Source organism: Lepidothrix coronata, unplaced genomic scaffold (assembly GCF_001604755.1).
Source record: "Lepidothrix coronata isolate B3197 unplaced genomic scaffold, Lepidothrix_coronata-1.0 Scaffold280, whole genome shotgun sequence".
Lineage (NCBI taxonomy): Eukaryota > Metazoa > Chordata > Aves > Passeriformes > Pipridae > Lepidothrix > Lepidothrix coronata.
This window is the reverse complement of record NW_016690460.1, coordinates 593,434-612,050: the sequence shown is the minus strand read 5'-3', so window position 1 is coordinate 612,050 and position 18,617 is coordinate 593,434. Positions and strand designations below refer to the sequence as shown.

The 18,617-nt window shown below is 38.4% G+C and overlaps 1 long non-coding RNA gene across 2 annotated transcripts; it reads left to right on the top strand.

Annotated features, from left to right (window-relative positions):
- The first annotated feature begins 398 nt into the window (after positions 1–398).
- LOC108508062 lies at positions 399–16,291 on the top strand. 2 transcript variants are annotated; one of them, XR_001878316.1, is made up of 4 exons: positions 399–529; positions 1,775–1,880; positions 7,695–8,019; positions 15,783–16,291. It is a non-coding gene; the product is annotated as an uncharacterized LOC108508062 (long non-coding RNA). The 2 variants fall into 2 exon arrangements; XR_001878315.1 differs by lacking the exons at positions 7,695–8,019; positions 15,783–16,291 and adding an exon at positions 5,515–5,683 and having other exon boundaries at positions 401–529.
- The last annotated feature ends 2,326 nt before the right edge of the window (positions 16,292–18,617 follow it).

Below are 18,617 nucleotides of genomic sequence, written 5' to 3'. Positions count from 1 at the left end.
GCAATATATATAAATATATTTATACTTATGTTACAGTTATATACAATTGAAATATATATACAATTTCACAAGGAAAAGGGAAAGGGAAGGGGGAAGTGAAAAAAGGAACAAAACCAAAATAAAAAATATATATATCCCGATCAGTAGCCCAAGATCTAGCAACTAAAAGAATTAGCAAAAGAATATCTTACTACTCTCCTTGGGACAACAGAAAGTCACTCTGGAACGATCGCCGGCAACCTCCGTCTCCCAAGGTTGGCAAGGCCTTACCAGGCCTCACTTCCCAACACAGCAGACTCAACAGCAGGGAACCTGCACCTCCAAGCCGCCGGAAGGAAAGAGAGTGAAGGCCTTTCCTCCTTTCTTCTTATACCCTGGCTTACATAAAAATCATAGGGAATACTGGGTAAATCTGGGCACTTCCTTGGCTACAAACTGGTCACCAAGGAAGGCCTAGACCAAACTACCACAGTGTCGTTGAGGGAAGCCTGGAAGCCCTGTAGACTGATCAGTGTTTGTAGACTCCCAGGTCTGGAATTTGCTGAGCTCTGCAGGTTTCTTTTCCCCTCCTGCCTTGCACTGTATGAAGTCTTATTTGATAGCAAAGCCTGGGTGAAGCATTGCTGGGCTGCTCTCCCAATAAATTATTTCCCAAGGTTCAGGGCATGGGAGAATCAGGCTCACCCTTTATAATTGTTTCTCACTAATTGCTTCTCTAACACACTGTTGTTTTCAGTTCTCAATTTGTCTCTCCCTTTTATAGTGTCTAATTTGCCATTTTTCTTCCTATTCACCAACATGTGATCACAGACATGTTGTTGCCTTGCTGCAAAACAAAATGTTACCTTAAAACAAGGGCTATCTGAGGTGACTCTCACATATCTTTATCTGTAAAGCACATCACGGACTAAGGGGTTCTGCTGCCAGTGCCTGCTATGTTATTAATGCTGCTCTAATTAGGCCAATCAGTTTTAATTAGTATACTGTCATGTAACATTCTCATAAAATACTTTGTGTAAGAAAATTGATCTGGCTTTAATGCTAATTAGTTTGCTAGACTCCCTACCTTATAAATGGGAATTGATTGCTTCCCTTCAACCTCTTCTTTCCTATTCAGTAATTCTCCTATAAATTCTGTTTCTCTTGGTTTTTCTCACATGATTATTTTTTTTGGGTGTCCCTGTGTCTCCCTCAATTAATTCTGACCATAACCCCATCTCTAGTGAAACCTGAAAAGAACAGGGCTTTATCACTTGACAGAGAGAGCCTTCCTCAGTTAATTTTTTTTCCTCTCAGGAATTTGCCAGATTAGAGACCCGTAATCCTAAGGACTGTCTCATAGCTAAAGCTGACAGGGTTAGGCCCAGGTCAGCCCACTCATAAATCACAGCCAGTAATGCTGTGCCTGGAATTGAAGATTTATAAAGACAGTAGCATTAGCATTACAAAAGAAGTATTTTATTGGGTTTCACATGGGATTTGTTTACTGCTAGTAAACTGCAGAAGAGTGTAACAATGAGGTTAATAAATGGGAAAGCGAGCAACAGATAAATCAACTACTCCTGGCTGCTCTTAAAAGCTCCTTAAAATTGGGATTAATTTGGCTAATTGTGAACACAACAATAATGTGTAAAAAGTCTGAAAATTCCAGCTCTGTAAATTTACAGCGTTGTTCTGGTTCAGTTATGCTGTCTGGTTTTTAATAGAAAGTGAATTAATAGGCAGAGACAGAGCTGACTGCTAAAATTTTGCTCTCTTTTGTTCTTCCTTTCAGTAATAAGGGACAAGTTACTGTATTTAAAGGGTGACTAAGATGGAGACTGCCTTTTTACAAGGAGCCACAGGGAAAACATGAGGAGTACATGTAAAAGTTACTACTGGTGAGATTCCAATTATAAAAGGAAAATTTTTCCCAATGAAAACAAACACCAATTGGAATAATCTCCCGGCCGTATTCCACTGTTGGACACTTTTAAGACAGCTGGACAGGGGGCTGGGCCTTCTTTTTCAGACCAGGAAAGAATGGACCAGGTGATCCTTAGGTCCCCTTCTAGCCTGGTATTCTATGAATATAATTTATTTGGGATATTTAAAAGATAAAAACCAAAACCAAACCACAAACAAACAAACAAGAAAAACTAACCAAAAAAAATCAAAGCCCTGAAGGATTAAATTAAAATTTTTTCTTTTTCATTTGCCTTGATGTTGTTTTGACACGTCATGACTCACGTCTTTTCCTGGACAGTTCAATATTTGTTTCTGCTGTTGCAATACAGATGATGGGAATGAAGCAGGAGAAGAATCTCTCTTATTGAGCTATCAGTCATTGTCCATTTTTGCTTTTAGTGACATTAGTCATGTTCAAAGGTGAAGTTTTTCTCCTACTTCTTAATAAAATAAAAATTAAAAGGCTGCTATAATTTGATGAATGTATCTGTGTCAAAGAAATACTCAGAGACATTATGTATGATGTCAAATTACATTTTGGTGCAATTTATTAATTTAGGGAACAGATACTTCCTTAGTATTCAGCTAATTCTTGTTTTATTAGGAGTAATTTTTTTTTCTTTTTAACCTGTGGCTACCTGCTAAGAAATGTTACAGATGTTTTAAGCTCTTAGAAATAATGTCAAATATCAGTGTATGCGTGAATTTGTGTTTCCTAACTTGGCTTCCTGAAATGTTTTCATCTATTTAAAAAGAAGGAATTCTTAATTTACTTTTAGTAGAGATACTTCTAAAATGTGTGCTACCTGGCAGCTGAAAATAGAGGAGCCATTTGAACTTGGATAAAATAGATTATTATAATTTTTAGTAACAGACTGGGTCATGAGAGTATGTCTTTACTAATTGCTACCTGATAAGCATCATGTTTCTGTTCATGTTCTAACAAAATTGCTGAAGGAGCAATTAGGATTATACCTTGTTAGTGTACGGTGTGTCCAAACCAGTTTTTTACTGAGATGATTTGGTTACATCAAAGTCTTGATTTCCCTCCCATCAGGACACATCTTAATTTCCTACAAGGTCCGAGGAGTGGTTGTCAATTCCCAGCATACTCCTCCTCTGGATGTTAAAATCCCTAAGGGAGATGTTGAAAATATCTGTTTTATATCAGTCTGCAAATTAAGCAGTGACACTAAGGATGAGAGATATAATGTCTCCAGTTGTAAAATGGAAGTGCTACACTGAGAATCTCCTTATTCATTTCAGTTTATGACTAAAGTTTCCCACACCTGTTTTGTCCCACAGGAAAAGCCTAAATTCTCTAACCAAATCTCTAAATACTGACAAATTTGCCAAAACAGACACATACATGAAACTTCTAAGCAATTATCTTCAGCTTCTAATGTTAAACTTATCCATATTTTGACATAGATGAAGTCTTGGCTCCTTAATAAGCTTTATTTCTAAACCTTTGAATATAGGTTATTTTAAGGACATCTCTTTACTTCTTGTAGATCTTGTGAGATATGATTAAAACAGGTCGAGTTTTTCCAAGTGTTGATAAACTTAACTCTTCTATGTCTATGAAAAACACAGTATTAAACTTGGGCACTGCTGTGAGGTAACTGTCAGGAAATTTTGATTTTCACCACAGGATATCATTAAAAATATTTCCCCTGCTGTGCCACATGAGGTTTAATTAAATATTTGTTCAAACGGCCTGAGTTTCCCCAAATGAAAGGATGTGATGTTAATATATTAGTATAATTTGGATGCATGAACCCCTTAAATTTTCCAGTTATCAGAAGTCAAAAAAGAATCAGCCTTTTGAGGCATTTTTTGTCTGGTTTGGAGCTCTGTGTCATGGACCCATCTCCCATCACCAGGGAATAAGATTGTTCTCTTAATGGCCTTTCTCTTCTCTTAATCCAGAAGGATTTTCATTGTGTGACCCTGTAGTGTCACTAACAAATTTTTTCCCCACATACACCACATACCCATGAGATTCACCATGTAGGGCCAAAGTCATGGATTCATGTTATCTCTCACTCAAAAAGAGTAAAATAAGAAAGTACTGGCCAGCCTACAGATGCATTCAAATATATATGTTTAAAATATAAATATATGCCCACAAATAATTTTAAAATAAAAATAAATCAGGAGGCTTCAGGAATTGTTTTGTTTTGGTTTTGGTTTTGTAATAGAAAAATACTGTGCTGCTATTCTGAATTTTAAGGTGCTCAGAGCTGATGAGGTTTGTGGTTGGTGGTGCAATGTTTTAATTTGCTTTAGTGTGTGATTTTTCATAAGTATTTTATTTGAAAATGTGTCTTACAGCAAAACAAGTTAATTTCTCCCTTGCAATAATGTACACTTTTGTTTGTTTGTTTTTTTTTTTCTCTAAAACGTCTTATTCACAAAGATCCTTTTAAAACAAGGAATGAACTCATGATGAAGTGAAATGGAGATTTTATTGATCCTAAGGCATGTTTGCTTAGAACAAGGCAGAAGAATAAGAAGAGAAAAAGAAAAAAAAAGACACTTGGGCAAATGTTCAACAATACTGATGCTGCAACAAAAATGTGACTGATTCTTTGAATATAGATTTAGATTGAGGAGGATATTAAATTCTGTTAGCTTGAAAATAACCCGAGTGTCAAGTGCCTAAGGCTCCCTTTAGCTGTCTCCTTATCAGTGTTTTATATATAGGTTTTTCTGTGTATACTCCCCAAAATCTAACTAATCTGTCTAATGTATATAGCAAAAATTACACTGTCAGCTGGCAAAAAATGTTGTGTCTCCTGAGTGAAATGTCATTAAGGGGTCACATTTAGAGTTATGATATAGTTGTGAACTATGATTTTTCAAAGCGTGAAAGATCTTGTACAGAATCTTAACAGAACAGCTGAGTGCAAATTAATTTTCTTCATTTGTGATGTCTGGCTGGGTGACTGCTGATGTCATAATTCTACCATTCAATCAAGTATTTATGTTTTTAGATCAAACAAGGAATAGAGAAGAACAATCACACATTTGGGAATTCAGATTGGTCCTTGGATATGTTAATGCTGGAGGGGAAAGGGCAGAGGCTCTTCCATGCCTAGAGCTAATGCACTGCCCAGAGGCTGAATCCATCAGCAGCCTGTGCCAGGGCGCTGCATGTGCCCAAGAAAGGCATGAGAATGTCAATTTTATAAAAGAAAGAAAGAGGAGGCAAAAGAAAATTGGTTTAAAACTAGCATCTGAAGAAATTGGAATAAGATGACTGCTTCATTCTGGAGAAAATTGGGTTGTAGACTCTCCAACTGCAGGAGGGAGCTGAGTCACTCAAAATGGAGGAGAGCAGCTTACAGAAGAAAGGGGCAAGTGGGATTGAATTGCCGCTTTGGAAAGTGCAAAACATTTGTGTTGTTACTGCAGCAGGGAGGCCAGGGAGCAAGCACATTGCTCTGCTCTGTTGCTGATTTTATGTCATCTTTTTTTTTCAATAAGGAAGGATTTGCTGTTAGGAGCAGTATCAGTAGTTGCTTTAGCTGACACATAAAATGTCCTTTTTTTTTTTTCCAGTGTTGATACAAGATGAGCTGGGCTAGAGGTAATTCTGATAAAGGCCTTGAGAAAAGGAAATGCGAAACTTTGGAGGCACTTTGAGTCCATATCTTGCTGGGAACTGACCTCCAGGCTTTGGGGAAATTGTACTGTACAGATGGCATTTTCCATCTGAAACCACCTATTGTGGAGGCAAGAATCTGGAGACATGCTCTGTAGCTTCCAGCTCATGCCTGAAATCAGTTAATCTCTCTTCTTGGTTTTCCAGAGTGTGAAGAATTTATATTTAGTAAGTTTAGACAGACACTGATTTAATGAGGGAGAATCTTAGGTTGTGACTCTATGCTACAGAATTTTTTTTCTCATGGTTTTAGTATATTTTATTTCCTTCTCCTGGCAGCATATTCTGGTCTCTAGGAAGTAACATGGCCGAGGTCAATCAAGTTAGATTCTTGTTGGCTGTCTTATTGAATATATTAAAAAAATATCTTTGATCGAAACAAAAAAATCCTGCCTAAAGTGTTGTTTTTCAGCCTGGGTTTTTTAATTAACCTCGTATAAAACAGGTTGTAGCAGTGAAAGTCAGGAGGTGATAAAGTGCTGAACAGGGACAGGAATAAGTAGCCAGGACACATTAGTCTTAATTAAAGCTAATTAATGCTTAAAAGTAGTATTTTTACAATAGCTCCTATGTAATGAAACATCAGTCTCAAAGGTCACATTTTTGAACAGCTGAAAAAGTTCCAGTGTAACAATGGGGGTTAGTTTAGGTAACTGCATTGCTTCATAAAAACAGAAAACTCTCTTTTGAAGAGGTAACTCAGTATTCTTGAATGACAACTGGCATTAAAGATCTTTTTTTCACTCCATCATGGGATCCACTGAACTGAGGTGGTATGATAGTGATGCAGTGGCATGATGTGTGGCAAATGGGTCACTGGAAGTTTCTGTAACTTTGACTGTGAACTGACTGAAGAAGATTTTACTCTCAAATCCTGCATGTCCAGGACCTTCCATGAACACTGAGCTCACTCAGTTGTACAGCTCAGTGAACCTCAGACCAACAGCATTCTCTGAGCATGTTCAAAATTCTCTCCAGGTCTCTAGTCAGACTGAGAAAGTGAGCAGAGTGGCACTTTTTTCTCCATGCTTGCCTAATTTACTCTCATCCAGCATGCCCTTTTTTTATTCATATCCCTTTCATTGTACATTCTGAGTTTATTCAATTCAGTTTTTATTTAATCAGGTGCACTAACCCTTGGAGGTTTTTCTTTTTGCATCAAGGTAGTCTCACATTGAAATCAGCTTTCATTGAATTTGACATTTGTTGAATGTTAGAACTAAAAATTACTGAAATCCTGGTATAATTATTTAATTATTTTAGCTAAAAATTCATGTGTCACTTTTGTCATTGTATTTAGGGCATGGATGTATAACCAATAGTTAACTGGATTCCTGTATATTTGTATTTTACAGTAAGGAAAAAACTCAAAATTTTCATATATATTGTATAGTTCTTCCCCAATACAGATACATTTAAATGTTTGTTACAGGCCTGCTGACTGCCATTAGTCCCAAAAATGATAAATGTCCAGAGGTAGTGGCAATAAAATGCCAAAGTATAAAGGAAATTATTCTTAAGAAAACATGTTTGGGAGAGTAGAATAAACTGTGTCCTCGTGTTTATAATTGGAAAAAGAGGCTGCATGTATTATTACTTTAAAATACGATCTTTGTTTTAATATTTGCCAGAAGATCTGTGGTTTTGCTACCTACCGAGATAGAACACTAAAAACAACTCTGTTATCAATGAGTGAAGTTATTTCTTACTATACATTTTCCATAGGCCAGTGAGAGGTACTCATGTGAGAGGTGCAGTACAAAACCATACCTATGTGCCATGATATACACGGCTATGTATAAAGAGAGGAAAAGTGAGAGCACCTAGACTAAAACATGTGTGATGAGGCTCACATTCCTTTCAGCTGCATTGTAATGTGAATTAGGCCTTTTGACATGGCCTCACAGCTTTTCTGATGTCTAAAATAGCACCACTTTAGTGCTTCACATGTGGCCATCATTAGACATGAAAGAATTCTGTGAACTTCACTGGTGTCATCTCCCCACCCTCTTTATACCTTTGACTTGCTGAAATAAAAGTATGTACACCTTAATTTTTTTCATATGTTCCTTTCTAGGTCATCTTGCAAAAGGGAGTCTCAAAGCCTGGGAAGGGTTCCACTGCAGATGGTCAGTGTATAAGGCCAGGGAGAATTGTTCCTTAGCCAGGGAGAAGGCTTCAGATTTTACAGTGAGATTGGGATTCATGAACATCCAAGTGTAGCTCACACTCCTCTCCAGCTCCAGGACTGTGGCGGCGGGAAATGAGATGCACCCTTTGGTTGCAGAACTGCCGTGAATATGGATTTTCTCAACATATCAGATAAAACTGATAGCTTCTTGCTTCAACTTTCTTACGTTTGAGCAAAAAAGCCTAAAAATCCTGTTGTTTGGCACTGCTGGGTAAGGTTTATCTCTTTTCCTCATACGAGGGAGATCCCCTATTATTAAAGTGTTTGCTTTACTTTATATATCTCTCTATTTCCCTCCGCCATCTTTAGATTTATGAGGCATTGTAAGCTTTTCTGACTGCTTCTGAAAAGGATTCCTGGCCGCTGTTGCTCACAGCATCCAACGCATCACTCATTTCACAATGTCCCCTTTCTTTCATTAGATGGTACTCTTCATTTTTTGTACATCCCTCACACTTCACTACAGTAATTTGAAGGATTTTGCATTCCAGTCTCAAGCAAGAGAAAAATATTTTATTTGTTGTTGTTTTGAGATGTGGGTTCAATCAGTTCTGGTCCTCTTTTCTTTGTCACCACAACATGAAAAATAGTGAAAGGCACCTGCACATTAAAATCTAAGCTAACTTACAGCTTCCGTATTTTAGAATAGTCGATTTTTACCTTGAAAAAGGAGGACAGACTAACTGACCTAATGATGTCCCTTGTGGTACTGTTTTCTTGCTTCTGTGATTACCTGAATGTTCATGGGGAAAAATGCATTTTATTTTTGTATAAGATGTTTGGCATTCAGCAATTTTTTTTTCATATTCTTCGCAGTTTAGCCAAATGACATCTATTTTGTTTCAAGGTGAAGGTTTTCCTTTGATGTAAGCTTTGATTGTGAGGCACTGGCGTTTCAGCAATGCCAAATAATAGTGGAAAATAGGTGCATTTAAAATATTACTTACGTAGAGACAATCTGCTCAAAAAAACCCAGTATTTTTTCTTGAGAAAAACAGAGCAGATATTTTATTTGTGCATTGGGCTCCTCTCTGTCTAGATCTGGGAAGACCACAGCCTTTTCTGTGTCAACCTTGTGTGGGAGGTGGGATACCTCCAGAGAGATACAGGTCTTGTAATACTCTAAAATATTAAATATTTCTCCTGATCTCCAAGTTAGAAACCAGATAATATTAGCTTGCATTTTTGTTTGAAGCAGTCACGTAATTTTTCTCTTCAGTCTCTTGGGTGTGACTGGATTTCTCAGCTTGGTGTATCCTTTCTCTAGGACAAATGACATTTGCAGTGGTGGGTGAAAGTCCAATCTAACTGAGTTTCTGATCCGCACCAATGGCCTGAGGAGTGGATGCAAGAAATTGGTCATGACTTAACCCTGATGACTCCATGTCACGGGGTAGTTGTCATAGTTGTTAGGTTTGGCCAATATAGAAAAGCACACACATACACATACACACACTGCACAAAAAGTTGAGACAAGTGCTGTCTGCGGCCTCCGCACAGCAGCATCATTAGGAAAGCTAGCCCATATTTTTTCACACGCTTTTTTGTAAATAATATAATTTCTACAGAATACTATTATCATGCACCTGCACCATGGACATAGCCAACATTTTTGTCCTTGCACATCTCTATCCTCCCTAAATCTACTTATCATAATAATATAATAATAATGGCCAGTCTTCGCAAGCGAAGATTTGGGAAAGGTCATTAACCCTTCGAGCCTGCGCAGTGGATTTTTTAGGTGAGACACAGCGTGCGCTGAACTGAGCCCACCCTTTAATCCTAAGGTTCATCTGCCGGGGCCGAGCAAGCTTGGACAGTGGCAGTGAGGTCCCCAGGACGTAGGTTTGTTTAGAGTGACCTTCTCTTAGATGGATGGCCTTACAGGGCTGACGAGTTCCATCTGCCCGGGGGGCTGGGAATTGAACCCGGGCTGCAGCGGTGAGAGTCCTGCACCCTAACAAGGATAAGTAGGATCTGTGCAGATCTTCACACTGTGGTCCACTGTAAGGCCAAAGAAATAGAGGAAGAAGAGGAATAGCTGTTCTAAGATTTGACGGTGCTAATTTCATTCATATTCCTGAGACTAATGACCTTGTGAAGGTTGCCTGTGTTTTTATTTGGGTGACTGTTTGATACTAAATGAGCCAGTAAAACTCCTTTCTTTCAGGGAGCCTTTGTAAGCTCTATTAATCCTGCTTTTAGAAACAGAAATTTCTAAAGCTTCCAGGCCATATGTTAGCTTACAACCTCATTTGTTATCAGTCACATCAGGTCTACTTAATATTCTTTTACTATGTGGCACATATGTGCACACTGCTATTGCTGGAAAGATGAGATGGTATTATGTGCCAACCGTGCTTCATTTTTATAGGAGATCTCTAACTGTTGTGCAGTGACCAGTGTACGAGGAAGTTTAGACTTAAAATCATGTATCCGTGAAGTTTAATTGAAATCTTTTCCTCCATATGCAGATTTACCAGGAATTTTGTTTGGTGGACATGGTTGTATTATATTTCCATTAAGAAGGAGTTGCTGAGTCAAACATTTCTGAGATTTTTGTAATTAGATTAATCTTATGCCATAATTAATCTGCCAGTTTTTTGCAGATATCACACTAATGTTTCTGAGATATGTTTCGTTAATCTGTTGCTGAATCACATTCTTACACACTTCCAGGTGTGCTGCTGCACTGATGCTTTTAATTTGCATTTTATTTCCTGTGCTCCAGAATGATCATTTTGCTTTCATCAGCACTTATGGGTAATTTAATACATGAGAAATAAATTTGTTAAGATCAAAGCACTAAGTGTGGTGCTTGTTCCATGCCTTCATTTCTATGGCAGTTAAAACCTTTAGGTTAAACATATGTTGACATAACTTCTGGGTGTATCTTCTGGAGGAAAATGATGTCTTTCCCTTATTGGTAGGTTTGCAATATATTTCGTTTCTCTGTACCTGAGAAGTAGAAAATTAAGACAATGGTGTTTACAATGAGTAAAGGTCCTAGGAGGTGACATAGGAAGCAGCTATGGAAAAGGATCCTGTCCCTTTGCTATATAATCTTAAAACTAGCTTGTCTTCATAGTGCAGTATGTCTAGTTTAACTGGATGATTATTAACTAGATGATCATTAACTAGTGATGCTACTTAAGGTAGAAAGCACTAGAATAAGCAGAAAAGGAAGCAAAATTGCATAACTGAAACACGGATAAAAGTTAGATGGGATGCAGCAAAAACACAATGTTCTTGTGCCAGTATTATAATACTGAAAATTGAAAGTGTCTCTGTTTTGCCCTCCTGCATTGAATGCTGACTTGTGAATGAAGGTGAATTAAACTCTACTACATGCAAGGAGTTCCTCTTTCCCAGCTATTTGTCATATGCTTGATGCAGTTGTTCTTGCTGAAGAAGTGGCTACTTAAAGGAGGTGTTGGATTTTGCTCCTGAGACTAATCCAGGTGTTTGAAAGTCAGAAATTTTGGCTACTTGAGAGTTGATGGCCATATTGAAAGCTATATGATTTTGGATGTCCTGGAAAAATAATTTAGTGAAAGACAGGTCCAGAGCAATGGCACTGTGTATGAGCAGTCAGCTGGGAAAAAGAGAGCCTGGTTATGGGAATTATAAATGCAAACAACTGTTTGACTTGGGGAGAACCAAATGAGCTAAAAAAAACAGGCCAGAAATAAATGGTCAGAAACAAAGGGAGCCAGTTTGGACTTGATAAGAGTTTTGTCTTCAGCAAACAACCTTAAGATCATGGTCCCAAAAGAGAGAAAATAATACAAAGGTAAAATCTAAACCAGGAGAGCCACTCATCCATTTTGAATGGATAGCAAACTGCTGTAGCTGCCTGGGGAGGAGAGAAGATAAAAAGGAGCCCCTGGGGAGGTTCAGTATCTTGGCTGCCAAGGGCAAAACAGAGGTAGCTGTTCTCTTGATACAACAGATGAGGTTCCTACTGCACACAGAGCAAATGAACCTAACAAAGACACAGGCCTGTAGATAAGAGGGAGAGCTGCCAGGACAATGAAAGAAGGCAGCTATTGGCTGTGGTACAGGTTTCCTTTTGATTGTCATGGAAAAACATCCCCTGACTGGCATGGAACATAAGTCCTTTCTGTGAAGACATTGACACATTTGCTGGAAAACTTGGAGAGCTGAGTGCTATCCATACTTACCAGCTGTGCTTCAAAGGGAGCAGTGCCATGTCTTTTACATAAGACTGCCCAGTGCCCAGGTTGGTATTAGGAGGGAAGATATTTTGTCTTTGGCTGGTGCTGAACAAGGTTTGAGAGGCCTTGGACAAATTGAACATTATTTGAAACGGTGCCTTCATCTGCTGGCTGCTGCTCCTCATGTCTGCTTCTCTTGTGTTCATTGAAGTCCATCTTATAAACTTCTTGCCAGTGGTCATAATTTGCCCTTTCCTGTTTGTGGTTTGTTACTGTATCAGGCTGGAGCAGTTGAATACCTGCAGTGAGATTTTATAAACACTGCAATTCAGTTACAAAAGTCATAACTGGTGACATCCCTCACAGTCAAGTTCTTGGAAAATATTTTTAATCCAATTTAATTGAATTAGCAATATGTACACAAAGCAGCAGGTGATCTGCTGGCTGTAAGGGGGTATTGATTTGCTGCTTCTCAGGTTCACATGGACCTCCTGAGGTTCCTTTCAACCTGATTGAAGGAGCCTTTCTGTCTCCACAAAGCTCCATTCAGTAGAGCATGTTGGCTCCGCTGCAGGCTAAGTACTGCAAAAGACTGTCTCCATTCTTGTCCATTGAGGGTTTGGATTTATTGGGAAGCTGTTTGCCTGGCTTTTGCAGCACAGATAGTGTTTTTCTGAAGTGAGGATGTCTTGTTATGGATGACATAGAACCAACTGGGGTGATCTTTAGTTCTCTGGCACCAGGGGAGTTCCATATTGATGCAGACCTGTCTCCTCAGAACAAGCCAGCATCAGCTCTCAGTTGCAGACTTTGGTTGACATGGGTAGTTGTCAGTGTCTATGAAGGCTGAGGTCAGAACAATATCAGCAAAACCAGAGCTTTGTATTTGCCAGTGCCAACTGAAAAGCTAGAGAATAATTGACTTAGGAACACCATTAATGCTCAGTTCTCTTACAGCTTATTTCTGGGTTCAGCTTTGTGACTGGAAGGATTTAATGGCATAACTATGTCAGCTGGTAGATTTTAAATTTTTTTTTGTAACTAGCTGACTTAACTACGTCAGTAAAAGCCATAAATGCAGCTGCAGGTAAAAACATAGAAAACATGCATTCTACTGTAATAGCTCATTTCACTTTCTATATTACCTTGTGTTGATGTAGGAGTATTTGCATCAATTTGAGTTTGCCCTATTGGAGGGCAGCAGAAGAGACAAGCAGGAATATTGCTTTAACTCTGATAGCTTAAAGTCAATCTTCCTCCTTATCCCTCCAACTATCTCATCTTCCTAAAAGCAATACTGCCTGTACTGAATTAGAAACTCATCAGCATAGCCACATTAAAACCAAACCCAAACAGCTGGCGAATTGATTATTTTTTGGGGCATCTCCCACTCCCACCAAGTTGAGCAACTCCTATAACTCATCCTGCTGACAAGTCTTGTTGACCTCGTTTAGGAAACATAAACCAATTTCACCCAAGCACTGCCAAAGGACTTACCAAATAACCTGCTAGTAACATCTACCTGGAATTAAATATGGTGGTAAAGACAAAAAAGCTGTACAAATGCTACAAAAGCCTGATGGCAAAACCAGCATAAAGCCCTTGAATAATTGCTTCTGTGCTGAGTATTTGTTCTATAAAAAATGTTGAGCACATGTGCTTGCAGCCACACAAATACTCACAATCTTATCCAGTAGGATGATATGAACACAAACCAAGCCCCCACATGAGTGCAGAGCAGGTGAAGATCATTACAACAGCCTGAATCATTTGTGCTGCCTTCCTTTATAAGGAACACAAAGGCAATTAATCCATTCAGGCTGCTGGTGGACACCAGCAGAGAGAAAGGTAACAGCATAATCTGTTAGGGCCTTGGTATGGCAGATGGTGGGTTGTGTTTCCACCTGCCAAGACTGCCAAGTCCTGAGTGAGTCCAGATTTCAGGCTTCAGTCTCTGCCACTGGCAGCAAAGGAAGATGTTTGCCAAGGGCAAAACACTGTGCCAAGAGCATCTCTTATATGTCTGTCGTTAAAGCTCCTGGGTGTTACGAGACAAACATTGTATGGCAAATATTGAATGGAATATAGAAATTTTTTTAAGTAATTGTTTAGCATTTACAATCATTGCTTTTCTCTCCCTTGAAAACAAAACAAACAAAAAAATCACCACAACAAAACCTCAATTACAGAAAACAAACAAAGCAAAGAAACCTGAGAAGTTTCCTTAGGAGACTTAGTTGCCAAACTGAAGCAAGAATATTGGGGCTGTGCTTGGCTGGAAACAGCTTGCTTGCTTGGATCAGAGGATGAGCAGGAAAAGAAGGAAGTGAGGTAATTCCATACAGTTGTACTTCTATCTGAGCAGGTGATCTAGATGTGTATGACATTTAAAATCCATGTTGCTGTATTTCCCTGATAACTTGTTCCAGGAATTGGATGCTGTTCTTGATGGTTGATGTTTGTGCATTGACTGTACTCTGTTGTGCCACCTTGTGTCTTTAAGAGACCCAGAGCCTTGACACAGTTCAGCCAGAAGAGTCTTGGCTTTATCAGAATTACAGAGAATTTGCTCTGGATATGTCTGTCCCTACAGTCTTGACTTCTGTAAAGTAGACCTAATGCAGGACCCTGTTTTTCTGAGAACAGAAAGCAGAGCTCAAGTATTGATATTGTATTAATATGATACTTAACATAAACCCATTTCCATTTGGGTTTTGTTATTCCTGGACCTAGTTTCTATGAGTAGAATCTTGTTTGCTTTCCACATCTCAGTGGCTGTGAAAAGTTTGAATCAAGTCATCACCCTTTTAACAAAATCTACCACAAAACAATATCCAAAATGTAAAGTCAGTACTGGAAGCAAACATGTACACACACCCCACCTCCAGACCTTGGTATTGCTTAGGGTTAATTATATTAACATATGAGCAATAATTGATTCCCACTTCACTCAAGATAAAAAACATGCGTGGCCTTTTAAATAACAGTGTATCACTTCCATCACTCACCTGAAAAATGGGATGCCTCATTCCAGACTGTCCAGGCCAAACGACATGAAAACCTTCCTGTTTCATTTATCTTGCTTTAATTACTTCATATATTTAGCATGCAGGTGGCTTTTATATTGCTCAGAAGATTTGGATTTGTGGCAGCAGGGGTGGGAGGGCAGGCTGTGCTGTGAGATTTCAAGCACAGACTGGAGTTAAGTAGAAAGATTAGTAGTGGCTCTCATACTCAGCTGGGATGTTGGAAGTGGAAACCAGGGAGAGGACAGGTGTATTTCTGGCTTCAGGAGGGTGTCCCAACCACTGGGCTACTGGAATGGTGAAGGGAAGAGAAGATGATGAGGGATTTGCAACTTGCTGTCTGTCCTGTAGAGACTGTTGGTAAATAAAAGGCTTGCAAATAATTTTGATCCAAAGAGAGAAATTTGAGAGTAAGCAACAACAACAACAACAAAGTAAACACCATATAAATACCTCAAAAAATCTTTTCTTCAGTCTCTTGCTTGGAGAATGAAGGTGATAGGGCCTTTGTGGAAGTACTGAAGGGATACATCTCTATCTCCAGAACAATTCTGTCACAGTAGAAAGCAGTGCTAGAGTTAAACTTTCACAGAGACATTTGCCTCCTGTTTTCCTTCCAGACAGTCAATGCTTGTTGATCCACTTCTGTTGGCACCCTGTTTTAATGATCCCTGGAGCAGTAGAAGAGTAGCCATATGGCTTGCAGTAGCTTGAATTTCAGCATAAAATTGAAAAAGAGAGACTAATTTCCTTTTTTCTTTTTTTCCTAGATAATGCTTTGAACCCTTTTTTTACACGATCTAAGAAAAAAGTATGGAAGCTCCCAGGCAGTTTCAACACTGTGAAACACCATCTTGAGAGAGGTCAGCACAGGAGGTGTGCCTGGAGGACAGTCCCTTACAGCTGCCCCTGGAGAAGCCTCGATGGGTAGCAAAGCAGATGGCTCAGCTCTGTCAAAGAAAGTCTCCTAAAAACACCAGATTATTGAGGCAATGAGGTTCTGGCTTGCTAACTACATCTGATACGCTGATGGGCATGGCTCTCTTTCAGCCCTGCCCTTTCTGCAAGACAAAATAGAATTTTAATCCTCCCAAGAAAATTTTATAGTGGAAGATTGTGAAAATGAGGACAGCAACACAGATGGATGTTTGCTAATAACTGTTTGGATTTGGCAATGTAGGAGGGCTTTTCTAGCTTTACAGTCCCTTAGTATTTGTAAAATTACTTTATATAAAAAGAAAAAAAAAACAACGCCCTGTGGGTGGTATGCAGGGGTTGTGCTAAAAATGAATAATTCAAAATAATGAATAATTAACCCCCAATTTTCCAGTAGGTAATTTAAATTTCAGGTGTGCACTAAAAAAATGTGAAAATATTACAATTTGGGATTGCAATTTGTGTTCTTCAAGTGAGTCCAAATCTGAACTGGCACTATGTGCCACTAAGAACAGCAAATCTCAAAACAGTATGAATATGTGCATTGGACTTAATGGACTTTCTTTTCAAAGAAGACAAAGTGACTTTAAAATGGGAACTGCAAGTACACTCTACCTCCTGGGAAAACAACTCTTACTTTCCCTTTCTATAAAGGTCATTGCAAATTGGGAAGTTTAATTCCTGTCCTGCATGTTTTGTGCCACCAGTCATGGTCCCTGGCTGATAAATAAGAAAAGTGAATTAGTTCTTGAAGAGAGGGAGTGAACAGTATAAAATTGGCCAGGTGTTTCTCAGGAGGAGAAGGCTGCAGTGGGCTTTTTATCTATTTTTAAGTAGATATATTTCTAAGCTACTCGTTACTTTAGTACAAAGAATGACAAATCATATATTCAGTGAGGGATTAAAGGGATGACACAGGAAAAGAGAGCCTAGATGCAGGATTGCCATTTCTGGGTTAATGGATTACCTGAAAACACAGGCTGCTAAGTTTGGATGTAGCACCTCAAGAAATAAAATTGTTGTTGCCCAAATGAAGTGAATGAGTCTGATTTGTTTCTACAGCTCAAGCACAATAGTACCTGATTTTGCATCAAAAAGTCAGAAACGAATGAAATTAATATAAAAGATCCATGTTTGCAAGTTATCAACTAAGAAAAGTGGAAGAGAGAGACAGTGTCATTGTAAAGAAAATGGTGTTCAGAAATCTCCATCATACATGAACAACAGATTTTCTTTCAGAAACTCTAGTCCTGCATGCAGTATTCGTTTGGGAAGGAGAGTATCTGAGAAGTTGCTACAATGTCTGTGTGCTAGAGAGCAGTAAGTGAAGCTTTAGTATGTTTTCTACTACTGCTGTTTGCTTTTACACGTAGCATTACACATGGCATTTTTTTTTCTTCCTGTAGTGTGAACTTCATATATTATAAACAGAAACATGCATGAGTAAGAGGGTTTGTGAAGAGAAGAAGTAAGAATTTACTTGTGTAATGATGTTTAGGTAAAAGATACTTTATTGTTAGTTGTTGTTTCGGGTTTTTTATTAATTCTTATTTTTTTCATTGCAGTGATAGCAGCTATCTTGTCTTCTAACAAGAAGAAATCCTCCAGCACAGGGCAGAGTTATCACTCCTTTCTGAATTTAAAAGCTCATAAGCTGTATTATGTTTGTTACATGTAGTGTTGCTTTGGGATTTATTTCTGGGATATAACCTCAGTTATATTTGCCCTATAGGAGTACTTTCACTGAGGTGCCCCTTTATGTTTCAGCTACAGAGATCAAAAGATTTACTGGAATTTATGTGCCACTTCCATGTCTTTCTTCTCAATGTCTCACAAACAGGAGAGGAATGTGGGAAGTGTCTGTGTCTTAGAGATCTGTAGTGAATGAGAATCTGAGTTAATACTGATACACATAAAGAACAACTAAAACACAAGGAGAAAGAATAACTCATCTTCTATTCTCTACTTTATAATTTGCTTATTAAGTAGATATGCCTCCAGCTATATTTCCCTTTTCTCACAACTAAGAATTGTAGGAGAACTCGCACAGTTCTGTCTCCCTAAAGTTTCTAAACTTACCTGTCTAAAATAGCAGGTCAGGATTGTAAAAGAATAGGATTTTGAATGGAATTCTGAATGAAACTGAAGGGAAATTTCTGAAGAAACATGATTCATGCTTAATTTTTTTTTTTTTTACGTTTATCTTGAATTAAAGGCCAGGTTTCAGAATGTTTTTACACTAGGTTGAAAAAATTGATGAGAACTACATTTGAAATGATATTTTCTGTTAGTTTCAGTTCTTTATTATTTTCTTTGCTTTATTAATGTCTGCAAGTTAAAAGAAGTTATAGGTCAGGCTTAGAATAAAACGGGATGTTGTCTATATAAAAAAAATTTATTTCTTCAGTATGTCTCCCATTTGTCTTACAGTGACAGATTGGTTTAGAAGACCATTTCCCAGAAGGAGTCAAGGAGTCCTTTCCATAGTTATGACTCAATAAACTATGATGGTATCAACTTAAGTTCTTTTCTCAGAAGCCAAATTGAAGACTCAAAAAGGCACAAGCCTGAGCTTTTCAGGGATACACTGACCACAAATCTGAGGTCTTCCTCTGCTTTGAAGAGTTAAAAGCAGGGAGCTTTCACAGTGTGGTTCATCTGTCCTGGGT